We start from the raw sequence: 13,598 nt of genomic DNA, 5'->3' as shown, positions 1-13,598 counted from the left end.
GCGAATATTAAAAACGGAATTACAAAATCTAATTTTCTTTTGTATTTCATAATCACTCGCAAACCTTCCAATGCAAAGCCACACAGCGAACCCATGTATATATCTATATATACATACATAGATGGGCTTTGTCAGTCTTTTTCATCCATTGGTCTGTTTACCCAGTTGCTGCCCTCAATAGTTTGAACAAGTGCAGCACCCTGGTTGAGATTGCACAGTGCCTAATGTGCATGCACTCAAAAACCTTTAGGAGAGGTTGGCACTTCAATGCTTGCCTAAAGCATCCTCGACATCCCTCGCCACAGCCACATATATGCCCACCTAAGAAACCTGCACTGGCTCCCCGTCAGCAAGAGGATCACTTTCAGGCTCCTCACCCACGCACACAAAGTGCTCCACAACATGGGCCCCGAATACCTCAACAACCGCCTCTCGTTCTACACTCCTACCCGCCTGCTCCGCTCCGCCAGCCTCGCCCTCGCAACCGTCCCACGGATTCGCAGAGCCACCACTGGAGGAAGATCGTTCTCCTACCTGGCCGCCAAGACATGGAACTCCCTCCCCGCACACCTACAACTGACCCAGGACCATCTCACCTTCAGGAAACACCTCAAGACCTGGCTATTCGAGCAGTAGCAGCCCCCCCTCTCCCTTCAGCACCTTGAGACCCTCGCGGGTGAGTAGCACGCTCTATAAATGTATTGATTGATTGTTTGAGCTACTTAGGCCATTGATGGACTGCTCCAAAAAAAAAAATTAACCTACTACATAATGAGTGATGAACTGAGTTCTGACTCCATTCTCGCTTATGTTATATTCCACATTGGGGTCCTGAAAGCCCTGCTGTCGTCACGTGAAGACCATATGTTTGCGGGGATTCTTTGCTTTTCCATGTATTTTGAAGTCGCCATTCATCCACCTACACATTTCTCTCAGTAGCTTAAGCACCCGCTCCAGAGATCTTTCTGTAACCCACGAGTCACTTGTGCCTTAACTGTACACATTCTGTGAGCAATTACATTTGCTGCTTTCTGTGAGAGAGGCACACTTGCATTGATGCTGCATTGCTGTACCTGTTCTGTGAGGAAGCAAAGCTTTCACTGCTACTGCCTGATCTGTTTTGGGTAAAACTTGCACTGCTGCTGCCCTAGCTGTACCTCTCTGCTGAAGGAGGATGCTTGCATTGTTTCTGCCCAGTACCTGTTCTATGAAAAAGGGGTGTTTCCACTGCTATTGCCCTATCTTATGAAAAACAAAGGATATATTGAATGCACTTGAATAACATGCCCTATGAGCAGGGACTGTTACACAATATTTTATGTGAGATGCCTACATTCCTAAGGAAGTCGCCAGATCCCATAGAGGCAATCTTTGAATGCCGAAACATGTTGATGGTAACACCTGTTTTTAATTGTGTTATAGGGAAACTCAGTAAAAAACATTTTTAGCTCGCCCACATACAATTTTAATATAGGTCTGACAAAGGGAGAACATAAATGTCGACATAAGGGATATAACCTCACCCAAACTAGAGAACTCATAAGTAGGAGACCGTACAACCAGTGAAGAATAGTACTCTTAGATCCTTCCTAGTGCAAGCTATGGAACCCACTCATGAATCATACCACTCTAGGTAAGTGAACGTTCATCATCCTAAATGAGTACACGAATGTATGGTAATTACATAAGTGGTTTTGCAATTTTTTCCAGATTTTTATTTCTTAGAAGATTGTCTGTTTACAGAGAGTGTATAATAATCCTTTACCTCCTCTCTCTCTCCCTCTTTAGTGTGTTAGTAAATGTGTTGTACGTGTCCTTTATGTATAAGAGAATTGTGTGAAGTTCCTTCTGCTGCTGCCACCTAATCTTTATTCAGCCTTTCTATTACAGAAGGATACTTTGCTGCTGTAAATATGGTGCCTTTATTGTGTTGTGAACTCCATACAAAACGTTCCACTACATGAAAGACAAAACAATTTGAATTGCTAATGCTGGTTTTAAGGTATGATGTGAAAGTAAGTGACTACTCACAAAATAAGTGAGTAGTTTACTTTTGGTTTTACATTTGAAGCAAGCATTTTTTGAAATTGAGTAGACAACTTTGTAAAATTGGAGAACATACCTGACAAGTGACTTCATGTTATGTATAACACTTTATGCCAATTCTGGCATTTTAGCAACAAGCCCTTCCATGCTAGTGTTTTGAGCCCCTAATGAAACTGCTAGAAGCAAAACTACAAGCCCCACAATGCAGCATGCTGTTGGCTGAAAACCCAGGAATGGCTCATATATCATAGTGCCAACTGGCAGACTGCTGAAACAAAAATACAATTTACTTCTTGATGCTTTGCTTTTTGTTGTAGGCAATCACACATTAAGCAGCCCTGTCAGTGCGCCGGTACAGATAGCCTTTCAAATGCAGATGCAGTCATCTCACTAATAGGCCAACATTAACAAACCCCCAGAAAAATCGGCTTACTAAAGAAGACGTTATTTTGTAGAACAATAGGAGCTGCAGCATTTACACGTGTCTTGAGTTTCGTTATGCCACTGGAGTGCCGCCAATATTTTCACCAATCATTTACATTGTGCTTCCGCCCACTGCAACATACAACATGGGGCATCAGGTTAATCCACTTCTGCTATTGGCTCTGTTCCAGTGAGTGACAGAATTTTGCCTGACCTCTTCTGCACAGCTGTCTAAAACAGTGATTTACAGTGCCAGGGCTGGTGGGCCAAAGCTCTTTTCTGCCAATGTGTTTTTCCTTCAAGACTTAACCCTTTTTAAAAATTTTCTTAGTTACCAGGGTAAATATGCGCAATATAAATGCAATTGAAACACAAATCAATCACAGTGGGTTTGAATTAAAACTTCAGGTTGGCACAATATAAATCAAATGTACCTTATTTTGTTTGTGTATATATATATTTATATATATTTATATATATTTATATATATATATATATATATATATATATATATATACACGTTTCTTTTAATTAAATAAAACATTTATTCTTTTGAATTGCATTATTTATATTATTTTTATTAATTTATTATTATTTTTTTTAATTACCCTTTACACCCTAAAAACGAATCCCACCCTGGTCCCTTTAAATACCCCTGCACCCTATAATCATCACCCACCCTTACACCTTAAAATACTCCAACACCCTTAAACACTAACCCATCTTAACCCTATAAATATACCCTGCACCCAAAATCCAAAATCTATCCCTGAACCCTAAAACTACCCCTGTACCACAAAACCCAAACCTATCCCTGAACCCTAAAAATACCCCTGTACCCCAAAACCCAAACCTAGCCCTAAACCCTAAAAATACCCCTGTACCCCAAAACCCAAACTTTGCCCTGAACCCTAAAAATACCCCTGTACCCCAAAACCCAAACTTAGCCCTGAACCCTAAAAATACCCCTGTACCCCAAAACCCCAAAATAGCCCTGAACCCTAAAAATACCCCTGTACCCCAAAGCCCAATCTTAGCCCTGAACCTTAAAAATACCCCTGTACCCCAAAACCCAAACCTAGCCCTGAACCCTAAAAATACCCCTGTACCCCAAAACCCAAACCTATTCCTGAACCCTAAAAATACCCCTTGTTAGACGGGGACCTGGAGGGTCGGCCGAGCAGAGTGATCGCACAGACAGGTAACTTCCCCCCCACAGATGGACACCACACAAAGCTTATGGTAACACCTTTTATAGGCACTTCGGGTAGTAGAGTGGTACGATACAGGGCGATCAGGACACGATGATCCTCTCAATTCTAGTCTCTAGTAAGGGAAGGGGGTAGCGGGACAGTCTTGGTACCCACGGGTACGGGTGTGTAACGGTGATAGCTCACAATCCTCGAGCTCGGTGTTCGGATGGGTCAGACCGCGGCAGCGCCAGCAGGTCCCGAAGAGGTCGTAGGTGGCACGGGCCGCGGCAGCGCCAGCAGGTCCCAACGAGGATGAAGGTTACAACGGGCCGCGGCAGCGCCAGCAGGTCCCACGAGAATGCAGGTTGCAGAGGGCCGCGGCAGCGCCAGCAGGTCCCACGAGGATGAAGGTTGCAGAGGGCCGCGGCAGCGCCAGCAGGTCCCACGAGGATGAAGGTTGCAGAGGGCCGCGGCAGCGCCAGCAGGTCCCACGAGGATGAAGGTTGCAGAGGGCCGCGGCAGCGCCAGCAGGTCCCACGAGGATGAAGGTTGCAGAGGGCCGCGGCAGCGCCAGCAGGCAGGACAATAGTTCACAAGGCAGGGCTGTGGCAGCGCCAACAGTCCGTCAAGGATGAGTTCGTCGCGGTGTCTCTCGACTCCAGGATACAACTGCCTTCCTGTCCTGGGGCTGCCTCAGTTATAGGTCTGGCGCCCTTTGATGTCCGGACCCTCGCTCTTGGAGGTCGGGAGGTCCGGGATGAGGGAGTCCAGACACCCAGCAGGGGGGTGGAGCCAGCGCCCGAGGAGGCTGGGGGTGCTCGGCACCTGGCGGGGGAGAGCCATCGACACTTCGTACTCCCATTGACCTGCCAAGTGGGCCGTTCACCTCCTGGGTGGAGGGTGGTGCCGGGATGTCGGGGCCTGGCCAGGCCCAGGGTTGGGGTCGGGCTGAGGCCGCACGGCCGCGTGGTGCCGTGTCCAAGATGGCGGCTGGGCCGGGCAATGGTGCTGACGGTGGCCCGGGCCCTGTCCGGCGGGGAGGGAGCGAGCCCTTCATGTGGCCTGTCCAACATGCGTCCCCCCCAGCTGAAGGCGGGGAGAGTCACCCATCTTCTTGGGTACTTTCCTCGTCGAGGCGGAAAAAGCGGGACAGGCCATCCGCGTTGGCGTGGTCTTGGCCGGGTCGATGTTCCACAGTGAAGTCCATCCCCTGCAGGGAGATGGACCAACGTAGTAGTTTCGGGTTTTCCCCCCGCATCTGCATGAGCCATTGCAGGGGTCGATGATCGGTCTGGACCCGGAAGTGGGTGCCGAAGAGATAAGGCCGGAGCTTTTTGAGGGCCCACACCACGGCGAAGGCCTCCCTCTCGATGGTGCTCCAGCGTCGTTCTCGGGCCAGGAGCCGTCTGCTGATGAAAGCCACTGGCTGGTCAAGTCCTTCGGGGTTCAGCTGGGAAAGGACTGCCCCAACGCCGTGGTCGGAGGCATCTGTTTGGACGATAAATTCCCGGCTGTAGTCGGGGGCCTGGAGCACCGGGGCGGAGCACATGGCGGCCTTCAGTTTCTCGAAGGCCGCTTGACAGTCTGGGGTCCAGTTGACCTCCTTGGGTTGGTTTTTAGAGGTGAGTTCCGTGAGGGGCCCTACGATGCTGCCATAGTCCCTCACGAACCGTCGGTAGTAGCCTGTGAGTCCTAAGAAGGCGCGGACCTCGGTCTGGGTGATGGGGGACTGCCACGACTGGATGGCAGCGATCTTGAGTTGCAGAGGGGCCACCAGACCGCTTCCCACCTGGTGCCCGAGGTAGGTCACGGACCCCTGGCCAATTTGGCATTTGCTGGCCTTGATCGTGAGGCCAGCTCGTTGGAGGGCCTGTAGCACCTCTCGGAGGTGGTGGAGGTGGTCGGACCAGTGGTGGCTGTACACAGCGATATCGTCCAGGTAGGCGGCGCTGAATCCTTCGAGTCCTGCCAGGACCTGGTTTACTAGCCGCTGAAAGGTTGCTGGGGCATTCTTCATGCCGAATGGCATGACCTTGAAGTGATAGTGGCCATCCGGGGTAGAGAAGGCCGATCGTTCTTGGGCCCGGGGTGTGAGACCGATCTGCCAGTAGCCCGCTGTCAGGTCGAAGATGCTGAGGTAGCGGGCAGCTCCCATGCGGTCTATTAGTTCATCTGCTCGGGGGATGGGGTGTGCGTCTGTTCTGGTGACCGCATTCAAGCCCCGGTAGTCGACGCAGAACCGGAGCTCCGGCGTGGTGCCGGGGGCGGCCGCTTTGGGGACCAGTACCACTGGGCTGGCCCAGGGGCTGTCTGAGGGCTCGATGATCCCGAGGGTGAGCATCTTGGCCACCTCCTCTTGGATGCAGGCCCGTACCCGATCTGGTACGCGGTAGGCCCGATGGCGGATAGGGGGACTGTCTCCCGTGTCCACGTCGTGTAAGCACCAGGGGGTGACCCCCGGGGTGAGGGAGAACAGGGTGGAGAACTGTATCAGGAGGACTCGGCAGCCTTGGCGCTGCTCCAGGGTGAGGGCCTCCGAGAGTCGGACCCCGTCCACGGAGCCGTCCTTCTCCCGTGACCGTAGGAGGTCAGGGAGGGGTTCGGAGTCCTCCTCGGTTCCATTGTCGGTTGCCATCAGGAGGCTGAGTTCGGAGCGTACAAAGTGGGGTTTCAGTCTATTAGCGTGGAGGACCCGGAGAGGGTTTCGGGAAGATTCCATATCGATGAGATAGGTGACAGGGCTCTTGCGCTCGATTACTTTGAAGGGCCCCGTCCATTTGTCTTGCAGGGCGCATGGTTCGGTGGGAGACATTACCCACACTTGTTGACCAGGTTCAAATTCGATGGAGGATGCATTTCTATCGTACCACCTTTTCATGTCCTCCTGACTGGCCTCCAGGTTTGCTTTTGCCATCTCTCTGAACCTTCTGGTCTGGTTGCGGAGGGTTAGGAGGTACTTGAAAACATCTGGAGGGTTCTTTAGAGGGGGCATTTCCCAGCCTTCTTTGACTAGGCTGAGCGGGCCTCGCACCGGGTGTCCATACAAGAGTTCGAAAGGGCTGAAGCCGAGGGACTTCTGGGGGACTTCTCGGTAGGCAAAGAGAAGGCACGGTAGTAGCACATCCCACTGGCGACGGAGGGGCTCTTCCAACCCCCCAATCATCCCTTTGAGCGTGCGGTTGAACCGCTCAACCAGTCCGTTCCCTTGAGGGTGATAGGGGGTCGTGAATCGGTAGGTGACCCCACACTGTTGCCAGAGGGACTTCATGTATTTTGAGATAAAGTTCGTACCCCTGTCGCTGACGACTTCTCGGGGGAAGCCCACTCGAGAGAAGATCCCCATCAAGGCTCGACCCACTACTGGGGCTGTTATCGTACGAAGGGGGACCGCCTCAGGATAGCGGGTAGCGTGATCCACCAGGACCAGGATGAAGCGATGTCCCTGTGCTGTTCGGGGGTCCAGGGGCCCCACAATGTCTATTCCCACCCTTTCGAACGGGGTGGTCACCACGGGGAATGGTTGTAGGGGTGCCTTGAGTTTGCGGCCGCTCTTCCCACTGGCCTGGCAGGTCGGGCAGGACCGGCAATGGTTGGATACATCGTTCCTCATTTTGGGCCAAAAAAAGTGAGTCACCAGGCGGTGGTAGGTCTTGTCTTGGCCCAGGTGCCCGGCCAGGGGGACATCGTGGGCTAGGTTCAACAGGAAGTCTCTGAAGTGGAGGGGCACCACCAGCACTCGCCCGGCCCCCAGTTCTGCGATTTTCTGTTCGCTGTACAAGAGATCCTTGTCCCAATAAACCCAGTGGGCCCCGGTGGTGTCTCCTTGGCTCTGGGCGAGCGCTTGCTGTCGCAATCCCTCGAGGGAGGGGCAGGTCTTTTGCTCCTGCCGGAATTGTTCCTGGGTGGGCCCCCCTTCTTGACGCCACTGAGCCAGGTCGGGAAGCTCGGGGGGCTGTGTGGACCCCTCTGGGGTGGGGTCCGGGTGGTCGGTCTGGGGGAAGTCTTCCTCTGGAGTGATCGAGGGCGGAGGCGCTGCCCATTCTGGTTCTTCTGGTCTAGGGATGGTGCGGGTGGCCATGGACCGGGTGGTTACGCATGCCCAGTCCGGGAGACCCAACATCCCCAGATGCTCTCTTCTTTCCACGGCGGCCCACGGGGAGCTCTCGAGATCGTTCCCCAGGAGGCAGTCTACGGGGGCATCGTCACGGACAGTTACTTTCAGCATGCCGGACACTCCTCCCCATTCGAAGGGGACGCAGGCCATCCGACACAGGCTCTCCGAGTTGTCTGCCGATCGGACGGGGCAAAGTACGTTTGGTAGGATTTGTTCTGGGGTCACCAGGTGACAGCGGACGGCCGTCACACTGGCCCCGGTGTCACGCAGGGCCTCGGCCTTGCGCCCATTGATGCTCACCCATTGGCTGTACTTCCGAGTGTTGGCGGGCAGGGGAGTCCGCGGGACCATGTCTCTTCCTCCCAGGCATGCTAGGGTCATGGCGGCGGGTTCCCACTCGAACTGCTCCGGCTCATAGGTCTCCGTGTCTTCGGAGATTTGTTCTTCTCCCAGGGCGGCGGCCGCCATCTGGCGGGGCCCGGGGACCTGGTTCTTCGGGCAGGTCGGGTCACTGGCATAGTGGCCGACTCGCTGGCATCGATGACACGTCACGTTAGCTCGGAACCCCGGGCGCATCGGGGGGTTTCCCCGGCCTGCTGGAGCCGGGGTGGCGTTCGTGGGTGCGGCCGGGGCGGCGTCTCTGCCCCGGCCCGGGCCTCCTCCTCCTCCTCGGGGACGATGGTGACCTTGGTTGGTTCTGTTCTGCTCATTCGGCCCACTCCGGGCCACTCGGGTGCTCTCCCACCGGTCAGCCTCGGTGGCGAGCTGCCGGGGTTCAGTCAATTTACTGTCGAGGAGGTGCTGCCTGAGCTCGACGAAACAGTTGTTGGAGAGGTGCTCCCACACAATGAGATTGAAGAGTTGTTCGTAGGTGGTTACGTTGTTACCCTTGATCCACCCCTCGAAGGCTCGGCTGAAATAGTTCACGTATTCCAACCACGTCGTACCTGGGATCCGGGTGCAGTTGCGGAACCTCTGGCGGTACATTTCGGGTGTAAGTCCATATCGACTGAGGAGGGCGGCCTTCATATGGTCATAGGACGTCATTTGATGGTCCGGAAGCTGCAGCAGGGCATCACGACCCTCGTTGACGAATCTCCCCCATAGACCGGCCCCCCAGTCACTTCGAGCGACCCGGTGGGCGGTCATGGCAATCTCATAGGCTTTGAACCACTGCTGTATGTCGTCGTTCCGGTGATATTCTCGGACCACATCCTTGGGGATGTGGACCTTCTGCTCGGTAGGACCCGGGGAGTGCGGTTGCTCGGGCACCCCTAGGTTTTTGTTCAGTTTGCGTATTTCTATCTCCGCTAGTTTGCACTCGTGCTCGTATGCCAGTCTTTTTTCTTCGAGGTCTCTCTGTCTCTGTTTTTCCTCTCGCTCTTCTCTGAGCCGTAAGTGTTCTAAGTTTATTTTTTGTTCCGCCAGTTTCAATTCTCCGTCTAATCTGAGTCGTGCCAAGTCTAACTCGTGTAATCTATTTTTTTCCCGCTCCTGGATCTCTTCATGGGAGGGGCCTGGTCTCCGTTCCTCCGTCCGGGTGGTGTTGACTTCCGGGGCTGCGGGGTCCCGGGGGGTTGCGGTATTTGTCTCTGTCCAGGCCTCTAGGGCGTTTTTGAAGTCTTCTTTTGTGCTTAGCCCGGTGGTAGCAATGCCTAAGTCCATGCAAAATTGTTTGAGCTCTCGGTGGTTGTATTCTTCCAGCTTTTCCATCTGGAACTTCTCCGCCGATCCGCTCTCTTTGGTCGTCATTGTGGTTTTAGTCGTAGGGTGAGTTACTGTCTGTACGGTACGCGTTGGTTCGGATCGCGCCGCTAGCCACCAATGTTAGACGGGGACCTGGAGGGTCGGCCGAGCAGAGTGATCGCACAGACAGGTAACTTCCCCCCCACAGATGGACACCACACAAAGCTTATGGTAACACCTTTTATAGGCACTTCGGGTAGTAGAGTGGTACGATACAGGGCGATCAGGACACGATGATCCTCTCAATTCTAGTCTCTAGTAAGGGAAGGGGGTAGCGGGACAGTCTTGGTACCCACGGGTACGGGTGTGTAACGGTGATAGCTCACAATCCTCGAGCTCGGTGTTCGGATGGGTCAGACCGCGGCAGCGCCAGCAGGTCCCGAAGAGGTCGTAGGTGGCACGGGCCGCGGCAGCGCCAGCAGGTCCCAACGAGGATGAAGGTTACAACGGGCCGCGGCAGCGCCAGCAGGTCCCACGAGAATGCAGGTTGCAGAGGGCCGCGGCAGCGCCAGCAGGTCCCACGAGGATGAAGGTTGCAGAGGGCCGCGGCAGCGCCAGCAGGTCCCACGAGGATGAAGGTTGCAGAGGGCCGCGGCAGCGCCAGCAGGTCCCACGAGGATGAAGGTTGCAGAGGGCCGCGGCAGCGCCAGCAGGTCCCACGAGGATGAAGGTTGCAGAGGGCCGCGGCAGCGCCAGCAGGCAGGACAATAGTTCACAAGGCAGGGCTGTGGCAGCGCCAACAGTCCGTCAAGGATGAGTTCGTCGCGGTGTCTCTCGACTCCAGGATACAACTGCCTTCCTGTCCTGGGGCTGCCTCAGTTATAGGTCTGGCGCCCTTTGATGTCCGGACCCTCGCTCTTGGAGGTCGGGAGGTCCGGGATGAGGGAGTCCAGACACCCAGCAGGGGGGTGGAGCCAGCGCCCGAGGAGGCTGGGGGTGCTCGGCACCTGGCGGGGGAGAGCCATCGACACTTCGTACTCCCATTGACCTGCCAAGTGGGCCGTTCACCTCCTGGGTGGAGGGTGGTGCCGGGATGTCGGGGCCTGGCCAGGCCCAGGGTTGGGGTCGGGCTGAGGCCGCACGGCCGCGTGGTGCCGTGTCCAAGATGGCGGCTGGGCCGGGCAATGGTGCTGACGGTGGCCCGGGCCCTGTCCGGCGGGGAGGGAGCGAGCCCTTCATGTGGCCTGTCCAACACCCCTGTACCCCAAAACCCAAACCTAGCCCTGAATTCTAAAAAATACCCTGTACCCCAAAATCCAAACCTAGCCCTGAATTCTAAAAATACCCCTGTATCCCAAAACCGAAACCTAGCCCTGAACCCTAAAAAAATACCCCTGTACCCCAAAACCCAAACCTACCCCTGAACCCTAAAAATACCCCTATATCCCAAAACCCAAACCTAGCCCTGAACCATAAAAATACCTAACATATAAAAAAAAACATGCTTTTACCATTCATGCATTTACAACGAATTTCGTTGTAAATGAATGCGTGGTAAAAGCATATAAAATGTAATGCCATGCGTTATAATGGCATTGCGGAGTCATGGTACTTTCGTAATAAAAGTATGCGGAGTGATGGTATGCGGGAAGAAAGTTGCGGAATAATGGGTGTTTACCAACAAGGTCACACTGTAGAGAACAGAAGAAGTCCTCTGAATGTACAGAGCCCACAAGGCTTCATGACGGACAACAAGGCTGTCTTTGAATTACACAAACCATAAAAGCTTACAACGCCAGCAGCAAAGCTATTCCCGGATCACACCAATGATACGTGGTTACCAAAGGCATGAGCGCTGTCTCTTGTGTAACTCTGACCACATGGGCATATATAGTGGCAGAAGCACTCAAAACACTAGGTCACACTTTAGACAGGAGAGCAAGGCCTCAGGTAACACAAATCATACAGGTTCACACTACAGACAAAGATATATCCCTCTCATTACACAGCTCACATAGATTCACATGACAGATGGCAGAGCTGTCTATCTGGGTACACAGGTCACATAGATTCACACGACAGATGGCAGAGCTATCTATCTGGGTACACAGCTCACAAAGATTCACACGACAGATGGCAGAGCTATCCCTTGTGTTGTACAGCTCACACAGATTCACACTACAGATGGCAGAGCTATCCCTTGTGTTGTACAGCTTACACAGATTTAGACTACAAAAGGCAGAGCTATCCCTTGTGTTATACAGCTCACATAGATTCACACGACAGATGGCAGAGCTGTCTATCTGGGTACACAGGTCACATAGATTCACACGACAGATGGCAGAGCTATCTATCTGGGTACACAGCTCACATAGATCCACATGTTAGATGGCAGAGCTATCCCTTATGTTCCACAGCTCACACAGATTCACACGGCAGAACTATGCTTTGGGTTGCACAGCTCACACAGATTCACAAGACAGATGGCAGAGCTATCCCTTGTGTTACACAGATCACACAGGTTCACACAACAGCCTTTAGAGCTATCCTTTGGGCTACACAACCCACACGGATTCATATGACAGAGGGCAGAGCTATCCCATGTGTTACACAGCTCACACAGATTCCCACAACAGATGGCAGAGCTATCCCTTGTGTTACACAGATCACACAGATTCACACGACAGACGGCAGAGCTATCCTTTGGGTTACGCAGCCCACACAGATTCATACGACGGATGGCAGAGCTATCCTTTGGGTTACACAGATCACACAGATTCACACGACAGATTACAGTGGTATCCGTATGTTACACAGATCACACAGATTCACATGACACAGCTCACATAGATTCATGTGACACATGGCTGAGCTATCCCTTGTTTTACACAGATTCACAGAACAAATTGCAGAGCTTCCTCTTGTGTTACACAGCTCACACAGATTCACACAACAGAGGGCAGAGCTATCCAATATGTTTCACAGCTCACATGGTTTCACCCCATAGGCAGCAAAACTCAATAAGCGCCCAAGGTTTTATTTGTGCTTTCTCTCTCGCTAAAAAAAAACAACAAAAAAACACAATTTTGGTTTAAGGACAGCAAACATAGTACATGTGCCTCGACAGGTGTAGTAAGCGCTATATAAATCCAATTACAGTACAGTACCTTTTTAGGCCCCTCTGGCTGTCAAACTCCAATTCAGCATCAGAGCATCGCCTCGGCCTTCTGTGGTCTGTCCAGCAACCACATGAAGAACTAGAGAAAAAAGAAATCAGGATCATTTGATGAGGTGTTTACACATTGCAGCCAATAACACTTTTTGTGTCTATAGCAACCTCCTGGACTTGTATACCCCTGCAGTGGCGTAGGAAGGGGATGCGGTGGGTTCGGGCCGCCCCGGGTGTCAGTGTCACCACTGAGGGGGGTGACAAAATGGCAAAAATATGTGTTTTGAACACAAATTTTTGCAATTTTTCAAGCCGGGTTGACAAGTGTCATCACTGAGGGGGGTGACAAAATTGCAAAAATATGTGTTTTAAACTCATATTTTTGCCATTCTGTCAAGCAAGGGGTGAAAATAAATTTTTGCCACCGGGTACCACCTGACCTTGCTACGCCACCGGGTACCCCCGTTAGCCTCTCGACTTGGTGATGGCAAAGATGGTAATAATTTGAAACGGGAAGGGGTGGGTGGAGGGAGGAGAAAGGAATAGAGACAGAGGCGTGGGAAGATATAGTTTTAAGCAATTTTCAAAATATTTGGGAAAAAAATGCCAATAATGTCCTAAAATGGTTGACATCTTTCACCAAAATTTCTCGAGATCTTATTCAAGTTTCAAAACATTCTCTAAATAGGGTTAAACATTGTGTTTAAGTGATCACAAAGTTATGCACACCGTGCCCCAAGTATTCAACATCAGGCCCAAAACTAGTAGCCATTTCCCCAGAAGGGTGTCAATATGGCCCCAGAATGTCCGATATTCCGTAGCATGTGGTCAATAACTGTTTAGGAACCCTAAAAGTGTTGCTGATGTGGATCTGAAAACTGCTCATTTTACCTTCAAACGATTTAGAAATAGGCCCAAAGGTTGTACTGTCCCAGCAAGTCTTAAATGTTGCCTCATAGGATTGATA

General features: G+C 52.3%; 1 protein-coding gene across 1 annotated transcript in view; it reads right to left on the bottom strand.

Moving 5' to 3' along the window:
- The window catches only part of DLGAP4 (DLG associated protein 4), a 543,333-nt gene extending 530,614 nt beyond the window's left edge, over positions 1-12,719 (bottom strand). Inside the window, exon 1 of the mRNA XM_078652094.1 lies at positions 12,630-12,719. The gene's annotated coding sequence lies outside the window, so the exon portion shown is untranslated. The remainder of the gene's footprint in view (positions 1-12,629) is intronic.
- Between the last annotated feature and the right edge of the window lie 879 nt (positions 12,720-13,598).

This window comes from Lissotriton helveticus, chromosome 7, assembly GCF_964261635.1.
Source record: "Lissotriton helveticus chromosome 7, aLisHel1.1, whole genome shotgun sequence".
NCBI lineage: Eukaryota > Metazoa > Chordata > Amphibia > Caudata > Salamandridae > Lissotriton > Lissotriton helveticus.
Note: the sequence above shows the minus strand (reverse complement) of the source record. Positions and strands in the feature narration are given on the sequence as shown.